Consider the following 11,380-nt stretch of genomic DNA (forward strand, 5'->3'; position numbering starts at 1 on the left):
CTAGAGAATTGAACAATAAAGTCTGCTGTAAAATACTTCCTGCGAACATTGCCAGTTTGGAAAAATCACAGTTTATTTCTAGAGTCAAATAATCTATTTTAAAATAAATTTTTAATCCCGGCTTTAAGATGTGGCTCCCCAGTGCATTTCAGGAGAATGGAGTAACTGGATAAAACTAAAGCCCAGGAGAAATCAGTTTTGAGTAGCCATATACTTAGCCCCAGTGAATAGTATTCCTCAACAAACCAGCTGTATGGTTTAGCCTATGGAAGAGAAGCCTACAAATGAGCTAGAATCAGTACTGAAATAATCACTTATTTTACCTCTGAGCTAATGCCACTGAAGATATGTAAAGAAACCTAACAGGCGGCTGTCTATACTGATCCTGGCCTGTGGAGAAATAGAAGGCTTACGCTAACAATACTGCAAATAATCTTTTTCATATAATATAACAATAGTATTTTTCAAACTTACCGCAATGTAAATCTATTTGAGAAACAAAGTACCTTGTAATATATAAAAATTGTATTTTTTTAAATATGTATTTATATAAATGTCTGTTTATATATGTATGTTATGCATACACGTACTTATACATGCTATGTATATATATGTGTGTGCATATAGACACAGAGTTTAAATAATGTATGTATATGTACCTATATTTGAGGGGGGTGAAGCGTTTATAAGAGGCTGTCCTGATTTAATTTCTCTGTTTGCTTGTATTCAGCACTTAAGGGCTTATACATTCAGTTTGCTCAAAAGAGTGATGAAGTACTTCTTGCTTATGCCTCAAATCAGAAATGCATGAAGTGCAGCTGCAGAGATAATACATTCTCCCCAAAGGCTTTGGCTGAGCAAATTAGGTGTCAATGGGGTGCCTGCGCAGGCAGTACTCTCTCTAATTAGTCTCTTGAGCCTAGTTGGTGGCGGGTATATGATGATCTAATCAATTGGTCTGTGTCTGATGGTACGTGTAAAAATCCTACCAGGCAGAGCTGTCTCCCACAGGTCACTCACCTGCACAGCAGGAATGCTCATTTTCATTTTTCATCTCTTCCATCACATGATGCTGACAGTTGGTTTTAAGAAAACTGAATCCAAAAAAAAATCTAGTTCATAGGGCATGTGGGTCAGAATAAAGCTGCATTATGGGTATTGGTGATCCAATTAATTAACATTTATAGCAAAGAGCTGTATGTAGATATTACCGGAATACAAATTTTATCGATAATATATTTATTTTAATGGCTTCACTAGTACAAAGATGAATAAAAAATAAACAAGAAAGAAATGTATTATCAGTTAATATTATACACTTTTATGGAGCAATAGCTGGGTATATTAATATGGGGAGGGGACCATTGTTGATGGTCTTAAATTGCCAGTATATTTCACCTTCCAGGAAATGCAGTATCCCCCAGTTACCTGGTTGCATTTGTGTTTACAACTGTATTTCATAGGAATGAACTGTCTAAAGTGGTGCTAAATAGAACTGCATCCGGTGTGTGCTTTGCATGTTAAGGACTCTGCAGGAGCACAGCTCCACCCCTTTTTATAATTTGCTCCCTAATTAATAGCACCTTGAGAAGGCTACTGAGGCTGCCAAAAGTAGCCTGTAAGGGAACCAGAGAGAAATATTTTTAGAGGGAAGAACTGTCCTTTTATAAATTTAAAAAAAAAGAAAATCTTCAGGAAGTGTCAGCCTCTTAGTCACCCCTCCCTTGCCCCAGGCTTTGAGACTTAGAATTAACATTTAAAATACAAAGCTTTTGTATCCTTTAATAGTGTTGCTATTACATCAACAGCTGCAATATTATACAGTTATTCGTTGCTTATTTTTAAGCTGGATTAATAAATTGTCTGACAAAACAGGGTGTATGCAGCAGAGAATTTCATACAGTTACAATTACATTGCTTGATTTGCATCATTAAATATTTCAGATGCATCATTAACTTGCTTATAATCTTTTATTATTTTAATAGAGACATTATGAAAATCTAAACTGCCTCATCCTGCAGTGCAAAAATAAATGTTCATTTTTAAGGCAGTCTGTTACATGTCAGAAGGCATTTTAAGGAGATCTGAAAGAGCCCTTGTTTGCTCTTGGGAAATCATAAGTTGTAAATATTCCATTTTACAGCTTATGCTTTTATAAGCAAAGCTGTGACCAGGGGCCATACACACGATCTGCAAAGTCACTAAGCAAAACTTTGATTTGTATGATCAGAAAAAAAAATAGGAGATTTTAGTGAGGATTTTTCTAAAATAGATCGCTCTTTTTTTACATGCAAAAGCAGAATTGCTAAGGAGCTTGGGAATTGTGCTGTGGTATCGTGTAGAGAATCCTGGTTCAGGAACAGCCTTGGGTCTTAGATGTTTCGTGCTTGAAGGGTGGGGACCACATTGCTCTTCAGTAATCCTTTCGGAATGCCTGAATCCCAACCTGAAAGCCAAAGGAAAGGTGTCTCAGAAGCAGTCAGTGCTGGGGATGGGAGAACTACACTATAACAGTTTAGGGGGTTCTTATTCAGAGCCCCAGCAGAGAAACAAAGGAGCCTCGATAGAAATCTTTGAACATTACTCCACATGTTAATCACCACTGTCGGTCCTTATTTCATCTTGTGTAACCAAAATGATGCTGTCAGTGTTTCCCAGCATGTAAAATGGCAGCTCCTGCTGTTTAGTGTCATAAATCATTTGTGCTAGCATAAGAGCATAAGAATGGCCATATTGGGTCAGACCAATGCTCCATCTAGCTCAGTATCCCGTCTTCCGACAGTGGCTGGTGCCAGATGCTTCAGAGGGAATGAACAGAACAGGGCAATTAGCAAGAGACCAATTCCCTATCTCCCAATCCCAGCTTCTGGCAGTCAGAGGCTTAGGGATACCCAGAGCCTGGGGCTGCATCCTTGACCTATCCTCCATGAACTTATTCTAATTCTTTTTTGAACGCAGTTATACTTTGGCCTTCACAACATCCGCTGGCACAAGTTCCACGGGATGACTGTACATTGTGTGAAGAAATACTTCCTTATGTTTGTTTTAAACCTGCTGCCGATTAATTCCATTGGGTGACCCCTGGTTCTTGTGTTCTCCACAACTGCTGGCCTGATTCTGTGAAGTGCTGAACATCTGTTTGTGACTGGAGAGTGCTTGGCATGACACAGGAGGCATGTAGCACCTCACAGATCTTGGCCCTTCATTAGAGAGTTGTCTGTGTCTGATCAGTTTTACGTGGAGAGCCAAAACTTGGAGAATTTAGGCATTTTGCAACTGGAAAATTTGTGTCACTGGGAAAGTTTTTGATTGTTCACTGTGGCAAAGAGCAGTTTGTGCCCTTAATGGAAACTTCTTTCTCTGTCCTTCTGTTACAAATGCCAGAGACTCAAGTTTTGTTATCCCAGATCTGGTTAATTTGAAAAGCAACATCTGGACAAGGTCTTGTCTTATGTCCCAATCATTTTGCCACTCGTATTGGATGATGTTTGCTTTGCTTGTTTTACAAAGTCCTAGGACTCCAGCTTTATGTGCTTACCCTTATAGTCTGGCCAGCTGTTCTCTGCCTGCAATGACATTTTTTTAAGCAGCACAGGGATCAGCAAGGCAACCAGACCAAAGTTAGGGGTGCAGAATATAAACCCAAGCTGCAAGAGACTCATCTATCCCCACTGAACATTGAACGGGCTCCAGGATCTATAAATCTTCCTGTTTTTCAGATGCTTCCTTAGAGGATGGTGGGTCTCCACTAAGCAGTGTTAGTTTAGGAAAACTTGGAATTTGGGGGATATTATCAAAATGTCACCATTGAGCACTAGTGAAATTTTAACCCCCAAAATATTGCACTTTTTTTTTTTTTTGGCTAAACTTACATAAGTATCAACTAGAGAGGTCATCTTCAATATGGTCTTTGAAACCAGAGATACTGAGGCATCAACCATAACCAGCAGCCAACGGAAGAGTGGGATTTTCATGTGGATGCCAGGAGTGAAGTGTTGGTAGGCATCCAACATGAATCACAAAGGCAATTGGAAAACAACCCACATAGGACTCAAGAAATGGTTGAACAAACTCCAAGAGGCCATAAGACAGTAACTGCCACACACCACTCATCATCTGTTCTTGTTGATCTAGTTCAGGTGCTGTGTAGTTTTAATGGAGAGAGAGAGGAGCACTCAGGGACTGTGGTAATGAGCCTGGCATGGGCGGAGAGAGAGAAATTGCAAAAGGTGGAAATTGTTTAAGCTACTTCTGATGAAAAAAAGCAATTAAAGTCTTACGCTGGAAGCTGCAGTTTGCATTAGTTTTTCAGGTGATTGTTTCATTGTTTCTTTCCTGGTGTTGAAATGAGGTCCTTATAGACTGGAGTCAGTGGCGCCTGCCATTTGATTTGTGTAGTTTTAGGAGGTGCTAATACCAACAGAGCTCTAAGTCTGACAAATATTTTTACGTAACTGCCTTTTTAAGTGCTGTTTTCTTGTATATGTGAATCTCTCCTTGCAGTAACAAGTGCCCATAGTTCAAATCTCATCTTTTGGAAAAAACCTGTTGTTTTAAAAACAATATCTGTATTTCGAACCTGTCTTTAGGTAATTTCAGAATTCCCGATCTTCATCAGCAAAGAGCTTGTACAGAAATCTATTTGGAGATATTTAAAGGTTAAAAGTGCTAGTGACAAAACTTAAATCCTTCCAGTGGATCTGATCCTTACAGCCCTTACTTGTAATAACTCCTATTACAGTCAATGAGATTTTTATTTAAGTACTTCAGGATCATGCCCTACGAGTCCTCAATCTGTTTGGCTGGCCCCAAATAAATAGCAGAATGATCATAAGCCATCTTTTCAGAATCAGTAACTGGGAGTGAGTTTGATGAAATGGAAATCATTGGCATGATTTAAAGATAAAACTAGAGAAATGATTACAACATACATATGCTAGAAAAGCACCAGAATAAAAATGAGTGTTTTGTGTTCCTGGGTGTTTATCATTACCAGGTGGAGTTTACAGAGCTATCTGCTATATATACCTATGTATAAGCAAACTCCTTTTTTGGGCAAAGTCTGAGGGTATCTGTTTATTAGGTAGATCAGCCTCAGCTGTCCAGCCCTCTATTAGGAGAAGAGAAAGGTCATTAGTGCAACTGCTGGGTGCAGTTAGGGCCGGCTCCAGCTTTTTTGCCGCCCCAAGTGGCGAAGCAACAAAAACAAAACAAAACAAAAAAGATAAAGCCAACCGGCGGCACTTTGGTGGCAGCTCAAAGAGGAAGAGAGGGACTGAGGGACCTGCTGCTGAATTGCCGCCGAAGACCCAGATGTGCCGCCCCTTTCCATTGGCCGCCCCCAGCAACTGCTTCCTTCGCTGGTGCCTGGAGCCGGCCCTGGGTGCAGTACAGGATGAGCAGCAAGGAAAGGGAGCAGACATAGCTTATAAGCTCCAAATGCTATACTAATAAGCAGCAGGTTCCTCTTTACATGCCTAGGGTGTGAGCATCTCCTGCAGAGGCAGCTGTCTGGTACGACGTATACCAGTGTATACACTCCAGTTGAATGCGTTGGTGCTCATGGCCCCTCTGAAGAGTAGGCCACTTTTATGTAGATCCCTTAGTAAGGACTTAGACTCCTCAGTTTAGGCACCCAATTGGAAAATGCTGGCTTCAGGGCAGTAGTCCCCAAACTGTGGGGCGTGCCCCCTTTGGGGGACGTGGAGGAACATTCGGAGAGGCATGTGCAGTGGGGCCTGGGCCAGTCCTTATGGGGGGCGGGGAGAGAGCGCCACCCAGCACCATTCTGCTCCCAGCTGTGCTCCATCTCTGGCCCCGCCCCCAGCCGCAGCGCCACTCTCAACCCAGGGTTCCAGCCCCAGCTGAGGCTCCACTCCTGACCACCTCCCGGAATTTCAGTTAGGCCATGGCCCCGCTCCAAGCCCCAGCCCCAGCTCCTGACAGCGGCTCCCTTGGAGGCATGGCCGATTCCATTATGGGTAAGGTGGGGTGCGACAGAAAAAGTTTGGGGACCACTGCTTTAGGTTTGCTGCTTTGTTGAGACACCTCATCTAAGTACGTTTTGGGTTTGTGGTATTTTGGTCAGAGTGGGAGCAATAAAGTAATGAGGGCTGGCTTTGGGCAAACATATTTTTTAGGTTCAGAAATCATAAAATGATGCAGGTCATAAGACTGCTTATAATTTCTCTTTTTTCCGTACAGGATTATGCTCACCACTTTTCAGGAGGGAAACAGAACCTAATGAGGGGACCAATGATTTGAAGGAACCGTGGCCCTGTCTCCTTTTTCTCTCTCTGGTGGATTTCATTCAAAAGAAAACTGAAGCTGGCAAGACCCAGTTTTTCCCTGCAATTTACTTAAAACCTTGCACGCACGCATTTGGATACCTTGTGATTTCAGAGAACTATGTGAAGATTTAGCTTTTGCTTACTGGTACATGGGATGTACTCTTTTCAGCCTTTTGTGTTTGATTTTGTTTGATTTTCCACTGCAGCACAGCGTCTTTGTAAAGATTTTTATGCTTACACCAGCAAGGTCTTAAATACGTTAAGACAACACATTTGGTGTTCACACTTGTTCAGTAATGTCTGTACATAAAAGTCAATAGTGGCATAAAAATGTGTGTTTTCTTTGAGAGTTGAGGATATTTTTCAACCAGTAGGGAGGCTATTTCTAGCTAGAGCAAGCCCAAGTCCTCAGATTGACTGACAAGTACAGTATCTTGCCATTATTCCTAAAGTGGATTTTTACCTCTTCAGAATGTTCACATCCATTTTTTTAAAAAACCTGGAAATAATTGCATGTTTATTTAGAACTCAGAATTTGGTTATTCTGCATAGGCTGCGTAGCATGCCACTTTACAAAGTAGGCCTGCAGTGAAGAAAAAATGACAGGACATACTATACTAACAGATACAGTCATGAATTCCTTACCCTTTGCTAATATAGATTTTTAAATGTTTTATAAGTCTTGGCTCCACCTTTACTTACTTTTTCCACACCCTATTTAACTTCTGGAATATTTTCTGAAAAAGAAAACAGAAAGAGCATGAAACAGAATTGAGTTTACTTTAGGACAGACACTAGGGTGCAGAAACAGTATTTGCTGAATGAGCCACTAAAACTACCTTTGTTGTTTTGCTTCTTAGAAAGCAAAATGAAAAGTCACCCTGATCTAAAATGTTTGCTGTTCCACACCAAAGCACTTTCACTTATTTTCCTTAGACATTTTAATCTGATTGGAGGACGCCACCAGCTACTGTGTATTTAAGTTCTTTTTTGACTGAATCTCTCAAATGTCCACTTGGCAAACAGTGCAGTCATGTCATTTTTAAAAAGGAGACCTCTGCTCCCCTGGACTGGGGAGGCAGGGCTTGAGGGGAACTTGTGGAATATGACCCCCCTAATGTACGAAACTTTTAATTCAGAGAGACTGGGAATGGGGCAAATCTGCTGTTGAGTTATAATGGTGCTTGAACAGAAGGACTTGTTAGGCTATTTTATTCAAAACGTAAAGCTCCTTTGCTTCCTGGATGCATCAACTGCCAAAAAAACACACTGGGTTAGCATGTAATGTTTTGTTTGGAGGGAAGGGGGAAAAGAGTTGGGTTACCGCCCCTTTATTAAACTCTAGCAGTGTTTTTGTTGGGAACTAGGAAAGAACACCCAACAAGGCAAATCCTGGATTGTTCAAAAGCCCCCAGTAGAGGTTTCCTCTTATGAACTACAGTAAATATTGTTCTGTACATTCAAACACAGTTATGATGTGAAAATATACCCAATAGTTGCACAGTCATTAAAACCATATGTCCCCTGTGACATCTCTGTTGTTTAGAAACTTGTAAAAACTACATGAAAGCTACTTAAATCACAATCCTATTTTAAAACTTACTACAAATTCATTCTGGTACTTACCAAGGACAGGAGGTGGAAAAAATAAGCAGCAAGCCCACTGAACTTTTCAAACTCATCACAAACTAAAATTGCCTTATGTCATTTGCTTTGAGTTACGTTTCATTTTATTTTTTAGAGAAAAATCTTTTGTACATTATCTTTGCTACTTAAATCATATGCAATCTGATGTTTAAAATTAGCTATTTTTTAAGAAAGGCTTTACTTCAAAAATCTGTAGAATTTTTGAAAATGTAACAAAGCTTTCAATTAGGAAAATAAGGGCAGTTTCTTAGACATATATCTTTTACTTTGGCAGCTTAAATAGGGAGGGTGAGCAATTATGTTGCTCCATGAAACATCTGGTGGTTTGATATAGAGAGTAATTCCCCAAACTGTTCCCTTCGGAGGGATACAAGTCTAGCACCTTACTTATCCATGGTAAATCAAGCATAGCATTTGCTTAAATCAAGTGTATATCCCTCTCTTCTCTCCCCCTTGTAAACAACCATTGAAATCGTTAATGTTATGGCCAAAATGTTCAAATTTGAGTGCCTGAAGTTGGGTATGTGAATTTAGATTTAGGTGCCTCAATAGAAAGTGACTCAATTTTCAAAGGGGCTGAGCACCTCTGAACTCCCAGTAGAGTTTTGGGAACTCAGCATTCCTGACAATCAGGTCACTTATTTACACACCTAACTTCAAACACCCAAGTTTGAACATTGTGGCCTGTGCTCATTAGCAGATTTATTATTTTCTTGTGGAAGTTCTGAAATGTGAGCGTTTCTGTCTTGGTGGATGGATAACTTTTATTCAGACAGCTGATGGGGTTGGAGTAAGACTTTGAAAAGGTTCACACAGGTTCCCAAACCCACTCAACAGCAGGTAGGGCTCTGAGTTCTAGTGCAACTGCAAACATCCGGCCAGGTGCCAACAAGCTCCCTAGCCCTGGATGGTTGTGATTGTACAGCCCTGCTCCCCCTCCCTCTCCTTCCAGCAGCCCCTACTTAGCGAGTTGTCACCCTGGAATACCCATCAACTAGGAACCCCAACTAAATATTGGATCTCTCTTTGGAAGGCCAAACAGTCCTCCTGCTGCAGCATCCTGAAACTGGGTGTTTCCTCCACTGCTCCCCTAAGAAGTGCTGGCTGGCCATTTTCCCTCTAAATACATTCCAGGAGGCACCGCACAGGCCCACTGCTGACCCCCAAATCTAAAAGGGTCTTCAGAGAAGCAAGAGGAGGCAAATTGGCTCTGGAAGAGAGGAGCAGGAGCTAGGAAAGAATCCTCCTCCTGCTGTCAGCCGCTGCATTCTGTTAGGTAGCACTTCACACTCCTGAGCCCTGGGTTAGCTGCTGAGTATTGGTAGGAATGGCCATTACTCCCTAGAGCACAATAGTTTGTGAAGCTATGGGACACTACCTGCCCCTAGTCAATAATACCATGGCTGGCAGCAACAGTGGGATAATTTCCCTTCTACCACCTTGCTGGTCCTTTGATGCTTCCTGATGTTGAGAGGAGGTGCTGGTTTTGCCTGAGGGAAGGGGGGCAGCTGTCTGGCATCCCTGAAAATCCAGGGGAGTGACAGTGGGCCAATAAAAGTGCAAAGGCATGTCCTAGCTCCATAAAGACATTAACAGTAGGTGGAGGGGAAAGGAGAGGTGGTGATGGGGATGATCTGAGGGAAGGGAGGATTTCTTGAAAGTTCAGGTCCATAGAATGTAACCATATACGTTACCATCTCCAGCTGGCTTTGATCTTCAAGCCTGCTGGGTTCAGTTCATCTGTCCCACATGAACCAGACCCAGCAGGGAGTTGCACAGCATTAGTCAGGACCCCTTAGCACTATGATAGTATCAACATTACATCACTGCATAGTCTCCTGGATTGGGTGGTGGGGTTTTTTTTTCAGAAAAACATTGTTTAGGATAGCAAATCTGTTCATGCAGCACATGAAAACTCTATCTGCAATGCTGCAGCCACTGGGGGCTATTCTTGCCTTTGGTGTGAGGGAGAACTTTACACCAGGAACTCCCACTAATGCTAAAGGATGTTACAATAATCAATTGCCCACTGACTGGTGGGAGAAATACACCTCAGTGTGTTCTTTGTAAGTGCACACATGACTAAACATGTTGTCAATTCTCTGTTATGCTTCTATACAAAATACTCATCTGTGAATATTATTGGTTTTGTAACCTTTGTTTATATAAAATGATGTGTAGGCTGTACATACTTGGGGGCAAACTATTGACATCCCATATAAATAGAAATATGTTGTTTTGCCACCTATAACAATAATCTCCCCTACCAACATAACTGTATGTTACTGCCTTGCATTTTTTTCACATAAGCAACAATAAAAGGATGCACAAAAAATCCCACCCAAAAAATGCTTTTGACAGTGCTGCATACAAAATCCCTACTCACCAACTTCATTTGGGCTTTTTGTATGATGCATTAAGAGGCATTCTTTTTAACAGGGGGTTGGTACATGAAAACAATGTTAATGTAATTTTATATATATATATATATAAATTTATATATATATGTATAAAATACATACACATACTTCTGAGCAGCAGCATAGTAAGCAGTACAGTAAAATAAATGTGACATTTGTTACAATTTGTAATTTGTCTGTATTCTGAAAGATGTAATGGTTTGTCAGCTGTAACTGTTTTCTTGTAACATGATATTGAATAAAGTATAGCAGAATCTCTCTATTCTCCTTGGTGTTTGCTGTGTAGAACTACCATGCAGTACAAATTTCCTTGCGGATAAATGAAAAGCATAGTGCTTGTAAACATTTTTTAAAAACTTTTTGTTAAGGCAACATTACAATAAATCATTCGCATACTTCACTGTACATTACTTATTCAGGATCAAGTAAATATTTAAAGAACATGACTAAAGATTCTGGCTGGGGAGCCCTGAGGAATATGCTAGAAAGGATGGCCAAATTTCTAAATTCTTATCCTGGTTTTGGTGCTTCTCTTGTGTACATACTTGCTGGGAGTCTTTTCCATTACAAGGACAGTGCATATTTTACTATACTATAATTCCAGACGAGGAGGGGTCCCACATTTCCAATAATGTGCAATCCTGAGTCTAGCCGCTAACCATAAAAAAGATATTAATTTGTCATTCTGTTTAAAATGTAGATCTTTTACTGGAGCATTATGTAAGCAGGTCAGGGGATCCCTGGGAAGCTGGCATTTTGAAGTAAGAAGAATCTTTTTAATAATCACCACATGTGCAAATATGTTCCCCTTTCTCTGCAAACCCCTCCAATAGAGCCCCTCTCTACTCGCAAAAATATGATGGATCTCAACTGGAGTCAGAGGCCATCTATAGAAATTTTCTTTACGAGCTATACAAATTGAAAATAGCAACAGAGGGTCCTGTGGCACCTTTAAGACTAACAGAAGTATTGGGAGCATACGCTTTCGTGGGTAAGAACCTCACTTCTTCAGATGCAAGTAT

The 11,380-nt window shown here is 40.8% G+C and overlaps 1 protein-coding gene across 3 annotated transcripts in view; it reads left to right on the top strand.

Moving 5' to 3' along the window:
* CDK14 (cyclin dependent kinase 14) overlaps window positions 1-10,620 on the top strand; it is a 472,950-nt gene extending 462,330 nt beyond the window's left edge. For all 3 annotated transcript variants that reach the window (XM_034760407.1, XM_034760408.1, XM_034760409.1), the window contains one exon: window positions 6,206-10,620. The gene's annotated coding sequence lies outside the window, so the exon portion shown is untranslated. The remainder of the gene's footprint in view (window positions 1-6,205) is intronic.
* Window positions 10,621-11,380: the final 760 nt, after the last annotated feature.

The sequence above is a fragment of the Trachemys scripta genome, chromosome 2 (genome assembly GCF_013100865.1).
Source record: "Trachemys scripta elegans isolate TJP31775 chromosome 2, CAS_Tse_1.0, whole genome shotgun sequence".
Classification (NCBI taxonomy): domain Eukaryota; kingdom Metazoa; phylum Chordata; order Testudines; family Emydidae; genus Trachemys; species Trachemys scripta.